Source organism: Hippocampus guttulatus, chromosome 11, assembly GCF_054856545.1.
Source record: "Hippocampus guttulatus isolate MCC_2025c chromosome 11, RoL_Hgut_1.0, whole genome shotgun sequence".
Lineage (NCBI taxonomy): Eukaryota > Metazoa > Chordata > Actinopteri > Syngnathiformes > Syngnathidae > Hippocampus > Hippocampus guttulatus.
The window spans coordinates 12,429,075-12,437,091 of NC_141271.1; positions in this window are offsets into that span (position 1 = coordinate 12,429,075).

The following is an 8,017-nucleotide window of genomic DNA, read 5'->3' on the forward strand; positions in this document are numbered from 1 at the left end:
GTTAATCATAATATGGACACCGTGTTCCAAATTCATTCATTCATTCATTTTCCGACCCGCTTATCCTCACAAAGGTTGCGGGAGGTGCTGGAGCCTATCCCAGCTGTCTTCGGGCAGTAGGCGGGGGACACGCTGAACCGGTTGCCAGCCAATCGCAGGGCACACAGAAACGAACAACCATCCGCACTCACACTCACACCTCGGGACAATTTGGAGTGTTCAATCAGCCTGCCATGCATGTTTTTGGAATGTGGGAGGAAACCGCAGTACCCGGAGAAAACCCACGCAGGCCCGGGGAGAACATGCAAACTCCACACAGGGAGCCCAGAGCTGGAATTGAACCCGGTAACTCTGCACTGTGAGGTCGACGTGCTAACCGGTGTCTTAAAAAATTAAAATATGAAGAATTTTCTTTTTTATGCAATCAACTGTTTTTATTTCTTCAAATCGCATTATGTGAACAGTAGCAAACTGTATTTTCTTGTCCAGCACCATTTTCAGTGGGGCAATTTCACTAACCCCAGTTTTTCTGATTGGGTTGTGAGGTCTTCATGAAAGCTTATCAGCATGCCCTGACACACCTACATTGTCCATACATGCGTGTTGAATCTCTCGAAGGTGAGATGGTGAGATTGGCAATCGTGACGATAAAGTTCAGAACATTCTTGACTTCTTCCCTTATCCTCTCTTATCTCTGCCCGAAAACGGGATTCAGCAGGCAACGGTCCAGTCAGCCGTCTGAAATTTCATTTAAATGAACTTCTTTGGGAGATATTTATCCAGCAAAGTGGCAAACAGACGACAGACTATCGGAATATGAAAGCGGACGTAACAGTTTTTAGGGAGGCGTGCGGAATTAAAATGAGACAAAACGGAGAGAGGCGTCGCGATAGGCAAACACTCAAAGATGTTCCCGAACAGATTGGGCTTTTATTTTTAATTCATTCTTTCTTTTTTTTTCTCTATTTAGCTTTTCTGCTGATTAATTCGGTGAAGAGACAGCCTTCTTTCTACAGAGAAATCTGTCACTGAAACTCCTTTCAATCCTGTCTGCACTGCGATGACCTAAAAACTTAACTTGAGGTAAAATGCACCTCGAGAGTCGTTGTTGGGACCACCGTCATATATCGAGTCACATTGCTTTATCAGATTAGTTCTATTTTAATTATGATTAAAAAATAATGTAAAAAAAAAAAAGGTTAGTCACATACTCGCATCGCATGTTTTCTCATTTCAACAAAATAGATATGCATTTAATCAAAGCGTTTGTGCTGTAGAGCGACGTGATACAATTGCAGAATTAATCTAGATAACGTTTTGTCACTGTCCTACGGATGGATGGGCTGACTGATAAAAAAATAATGTCCAAAAAAAAAAATAAATAAAAATAAACAAAATTTCATTTCCTGGTAAGTACCAGACAGAATTTAAATTGTGGTTTAATCATCTCAACTTTAAGACATCGAAAGGTTTGAGACTCTCGTGTGCATCGCCGAATAGCAGGACTCAATAAAACCGAGCGGATGCGAATACGCCGCATGTGTAATTGCACGTGATTCATGAACTCCAAAACGCCAGTCGCCGCGACGATGCTCGCGATTTGCGCGGCGGCCCTCCGTTACCACAGCAACAGCGTGTTATTAGCGTTGACAATCCTCAGTCATGTTAATGCCAGGGAGCAAGGGAGCAAGAAAGACGGGATGCCACCTAGTGGGATGTGACTAACCCACATATCTCAGCAGCAATTAGCATTGGGCTTTCGAGTACAGTGACAGGAACTAATTCCTAAATACTGTAGTGACATGAAAGAGGAAGACGACGGAAGAGGAATGGCGTGTCAGTGGCAAACCGATCGGCGCGGGCCCGCATCGGCGCAGGCCTCGCCAATTACTTCAAGGTTAACTGTGATCCGCTAATAACTTTGGGGAACCGGAGAAACAAAACATTGTTAGCTAATTACATAAGCAAGCCATTTAGACTGATTGATGCAACTTATTATCCCGCGTTCGCCTTCTCGCTGGCCTCGCCGTCTCCCCCTCCCCTTTTCTAATTTGCTCTTCCATATATAGAATAAGGACGCGGCTTCATTTGGCAGGCGCCTTCGCCAAGGAGACCTGCAGACAACGGGCCTCTTTCCTGCACCCCGATTGATCATCATCAGTAGCCAACCGCTCCCGTGCGAAGTCACTGACGAGGCAGGGGTCAAATGCTGCGGACTCCCCTAATGAACTAAATTCAGCCGTCACGCAGCCCGCAAATAACAAAGAGGTCCTAAAGCAGGGGACGGGCCGGGGTCATTTATATTTATTATGTTTTCTTTTTATTTCATGTCTCCCTCGCCGCCGCTGATGTAATGCTCAAAAACGGCACGCCCGCTCGCCCGTGCAAACGTCCCGTGTTGTTGTTGATGTCGTAATAACAGATCATCCTGAATTATACCCTTGCTTTTCCTTTTTTATTCTATTTTTTTTTAATTTTTATTTGCAGGCCACCACTGTAAATACGCTCAATCGGGAATGTGAATTAGGCGGCGCCAGTGTCTCACGCCTCATGAATGTGATTAATTGCAACATAACGAAAAAGAAAAAAAAAATAGAAAGAGAGAATATTAATTTGCTTCAGCCGTGAGCTTGGGTTAGCTTGTTGGTGATAAGGAAGGAATGCAAGGGTACACGCTGCCAATTATCATGCGATAATGTCGATTAATTAATCACGTTTAAAAAAAAAAAAAGGTTTGAAAGAAATAACGCATTTAATCTCACTTTTCTATTTCTGCGCTCCGAGCGACAAAGAACCTCTGTCAATGCCGTCATTCCTGGCAAAAGCCTTTTGCTTATCTCCCAAGCACTTCAAGCCTACGCGATCACCTTCAGGCTAAACAAGCGTGGACAGCAGCGCTAACTTGAGTGTCAACGGTTCAACAGTTGAAGCGGAGTTACTCATCATGTTGGAAAGGTTGCGCGTCGAAGATTTGCGAGCCTTACTTTTGGCATTAGCATTCTTGTTTCACAATTGGAATAGCTCATCGTCTTCATGATTTGTTTTGAACACCAGCAACCGTTTCAAAGCACCTACAGACACTTGCAGGACTTACTGTAAGTTGAACAGCTAAGACCATTGTTTGATTTCACATCCGGGATATTCTGTTGACTGAAATATCTTTGAATTAAAAAAACAACACGGTTAAAATGCAGTTTTGTTTTAAGGGACAGTGGTTACTACACTGGACAGCTTATCATGCTATCAGGGTGCATGAAAGGGTTGATTTGGTAGTGGCAGACAATAGAGGCCAGCAAGATCTAGTCTGACCCACATTTCCAAAATAACCTTGAATATTTTTTTTCTCAAAATTGTATTCGTTCATTCCCCACTCTTATCTTTGTTTTGTAGCACCTCTCTTGGTTTCATTAGATCCAGAACTTGATGCGGATGTTTTTTTTTTTTTTTTTTTTGTCCAGCTAGAGTTCAGTCTTTATGTGCAGCTACGTCAATCTCATGTGCACACAGCCTTCAGAATCTGTCATGCTGGCCAATCTAACTTTAATTGGCAGTGGATGAGTTTATTTCACCATCCAGATTACAAATTCGTCCTCCCGACGTCAGCAATGCGGCGGTCGATGAGATCAGCATTTTTCTGTGCTCTGTTTGACAGGTCACAAAGCCAAGCCAAGTTCGATGAGCGTAACGCGTCTGAAGTGATCCGTCCGCATTAATCAGCAACTCTGCCCTTTATGATGCGTTCCATTTATTTTGGGGGGGTTATTTTTCTCCTGGAATGTCTATAGATACTACTCCACTTTAGATTAGATGAGATTCACTTTCATTGTTTTTGCAAGTACAGAGACAAATCGGCATCGAACCACACACACATTTTTATATATGTGTGTGTGTGTATACATTTTGCTGTGCCCCTTTCTGTTGTTGTTTTTTTTTAAATTATATTTATCTCATTCCAATTTCTCTTGTTTTATTTTATGAAACGTAATGTAACATATTGCACGGTGTCCTTCAATGCCCAAAAAAATCTTTCAATAAAATGCCGTTGGCAATTATTATTATTCATATTCATATTATTATTATTATTGTTGTTATTATAGTCTTCCGTCACATTGCTATGCCAATGCGTTCCGTCGCTCAAAAGAGGCTTCCACTGAGTAGTGTTAATTTTCCACCAGCTGTTTCTCTGCGTTATTCGCGTCACTCAAACTGCGTGTGGCTATTCGCGCTGGTGTTACTGAATTAGACATTTATCAAAGAGGTATCGAGGTGGAAAATCTCTCAGCCAAATATATGCATATTTCCTCATATTTAAAGACATTCAAATACCACTGGCGCATTGTGATGCATTCTGCTTCGCATCGTAGTTTGTGACGCATTTCACCATCTACACGTGCTTTGTGAATTCTGTTTGCTCCATTTTTACCGGTTAGCGCCACGCATAAGGTCACGCAATCATTCAACACCCTCTCCCAGTGAGGGGCGAACAAACGCGATTGGTTGGCAAGGGTAGAAAAATGTGCGAACGCAACCTTCGCTACCTTCGAATACACTCGCAATTGTTTGCCACTCTGTGGGATGAGTGCTTGAGTGAATTCGGCCCTCAATGTCTTCTGGATTTGGCCCTCAGCGTGCTATAGCACTGCCGCTCCTCAACAATGGATTGAATGCAAAGAAATGTTTCTGAATATTACACACATGGCCAAGTAGCCTTCATTTCATGTTTTAGTTTGGCAGCTTCTCCATTCACCTCTCTTCTGCTTGCCCCTACCCTTCATGGACTCTCTTTTGGTCATGGCCAGCTACGAGGGCTTTGCAATTTGGACTTGGGTAATATGTCTTCCTTCTCAGACATTTTTTCATCCCCCCCCAAAAAAAAATCAGCTGCAGAAGTCTGCGAAATTTGTTGACGTGTCACCTCAAAAAGGAGTCATCAGTTGTCAAACAACACATTACGGGAAAGGTCGTGTAGTGGACAGCAAATGGAAGAGTGTGAATGTTTTCTAACATCCAAACATTATTTCTCTGTGCTACGCTTCCTGCAAAAAATAAAAAAATAACAGTCATGCACCTCCACCTTTCCTGCCACTACGCTCAACCAGGGTTGACACCACAGGAGTTTCACGACCGCTTGAGTACATACAGCATGCACAATGGACCCAACGAAACGTGCTACCACAAACAAATGACATCTGACATCAAACAGTCATTCTGTGGGCTACATTTACAATTGATTAAATAACCAAAAACAGGATCTCGGCCGCCAATGATTGCGGCCCACAATTTAAGAGTCACTGAAGACGAGCAGGGACGCACGATTCCATAAAGGAATGTCAAGCATTAGTTATCTCGGTTACATCGGACACGGGCAAAAAAGATAAATAACAGTGACACAACACCGGCAAACCATTTGTTGTGTACACTAAATTCCATCCATCCATCCATCCATTTTCCGAACCGCTTGATCCTCACTAGGGTCGCGGGGGGTGCTGGAGCCTATCCCAGCCGTCTTCGGGCAGTAGGCGAGGGACACCCTGAATCAGTTGCCAGCCAATCGCAGGGCACACAGAGACGAACAACCATCCACGCCCACACTCACACCTAGGGACAATTTAGAGAATACTGGGAGCCAATCAACCTGCCATGCATGTTTTTGGAATGTGGGAGGAAACCGGAGCACCCGGAGAAAACCCACGCAGGCCCGGGGAGAACATGCAAACTCCACACAGGGAGGCCGGAGCTGGAATCGAACCCGGTACCTCTGCACTGTGAAGCTGACGTGCTAACCACTGGACTACCGGGCCGCCCTACACTAAATTCCCACCAAGAAATCAGACGAGGGCGTGCACCCCCGAGTTTGACAATCACTTGTGTACATATGTACCAAAGCCGAGTCACCCTGACCCATAGACGAGGTTTGCCCAAGTTTGATGTGTGATACGCTATTATTATTACCCTACTCATGTATCAAACAACTCTTGTTGGAGAAGAGCAAGTTGTGCTTAACGTACTGAAACATTTATACAGGTAGTGCATTTTAAGTTCATCCTGAAATTTCTCCGTAAAGCTCCATATTCCTCACATTTTGCCGGTAGTGTTGAAGAAAAAATGTGAATGGCCGTACCACAAACAAATCTGGAGTCTAGCTCGCCAAACCACACAGTGTGTGTGTTCCATTTTCCACGGGGTTTTCGGTGAACTCCTAACATGACCTACGGTGGCCACGAAGCCACGTTTCCCCAAAATAAATCTCCCAGCGTACCAACAAGCAAAATGTGGCTACACGGATTTTAATTATATACCTTTGATTGTTTTGCCCGTCATTACGGGTCGCCGGATAATTGAATAAGGATACGTATTCTTAGTAAACAAATTATTTTTCAACCAATTAAGTAAAATTGGATTTGCCTGGTGATTACTCACAGCACAGCAATGTACCCTAAAGGCAAGCCGTGTTGTGCCGAAGCTCTCACCCAAAATCGGCTGGGAGAGGCAACAGCTCATCCGCAAATGAGGACAAGCTTTGTAGGAACGTGGATGGGCCGATGGATGCAAGCCACGCAAGGAGCGCGACACATCCCAAAAGCTAACCGAAATCGAAACCTAGTTTCCACCATCCAGCCGCTTTTCGCGCTTGTGATGAGGTAGGTCGTGTGGAGAACTTGCAGCACAATAGCAAGCTCCGTTTGAAACAGCGAGCACGTAGCATTGGCAACGCGGGGGGACGTTTAACAGAACTCCATTAAAAAAAAGAGTGACCCTGTGTGATGGCAAAGAGCTCATGAAACGACTCTTCTCTGCAGGAGAGTGAAATGTTCTCCTTCTAATGAACTATAATGAAATGCTCTATAAATTGCTATTTAGTTTCTTTGATCACATTCTTCAAATTGCATTTCGGCGGTGTGACTTGGGGTGATTTCTTTCTGCTGCGCGCGTGCGTGTGTGTGGGAGTGGGGGGTCGTGTGGGTGTGTATGAGTAGGTGAGGGGGCTCACAGCATAACGTTGCCCCCTAGCGGTGAAAGGCTTGAAATTTTCTCACCTGTGAAAAAGTGTTTTGTTCCATTTTAATATATCGCCTCGATATCCTGCAGCCAAGTCTAAACAGTTCAAGAATGAAGATTGATTTTTCAAAAGGGCATATTTGCACAATTTGGAATTTATTTATTTATTTTGTGAGCAGCTTCCCTTTAAATCACCTGGAGAATTCATAATTAATGAATGCTGACATTTTCACTTCTGTGGCCCAGTTTGAGTCATTTATAAAATCCACTAATGCTCCCAGTAATTATTTAAAAATAGCTATGACTGATGGCTGCAACCTTGCGTTGTATAAGCTTTAATTATAGACCGTAGTCAAATGTAATGTCTTTTTTTCCGTTTTTTTTTTTTAATTATTCTCTCTGCTTGCTAGTTTCTTTATTCTCTTGGTCATTATGTGACTGCAAGGACAAGGCAGACAACACAGTATCCCATACATAATGTCATGTTTATTATCCTGAGACAGCATCCTACTTTGTACTTAGGCGTGTGCAACTACGGCATGTAATTATGTATCCATATGAAAAGCGGACATAATATTCAAAATAGCTCACAGTATGAAGCTGTGCTGTTCTAAACTATTACAAAGTGCCAAAATACCACATTGCTATAATTAATGTCTCTCTAATCCAGGGGTGGGCAAACTACGGCCTGCGGGCCGGATCCGGCCCGTTGGTCTTTTTAATCCGACCCGCCGAAGATTGGTGCACAATTAAGGTTTGATTGCATTCATTGCATTCATTTCGTTTGGACTTGTAATGGCAGGTATTTCAACACCAGGTGGCGCAGTTACTTCAAGTTGCAGAGCACAGGGAGGGAGGGGAAGATGAAGAAAGAGGGAGAGAGTAATGGCCATGGAAGGGAAAGTGATATGTATCTGATTAAACGAAGCAGGTAACAAAGTACGAAACATTCAGGAGACACCTGGAGTCGGAGGCACTCGAATCTCTTGAAAAACAAGGAAGCGATTCTTACTCAGTC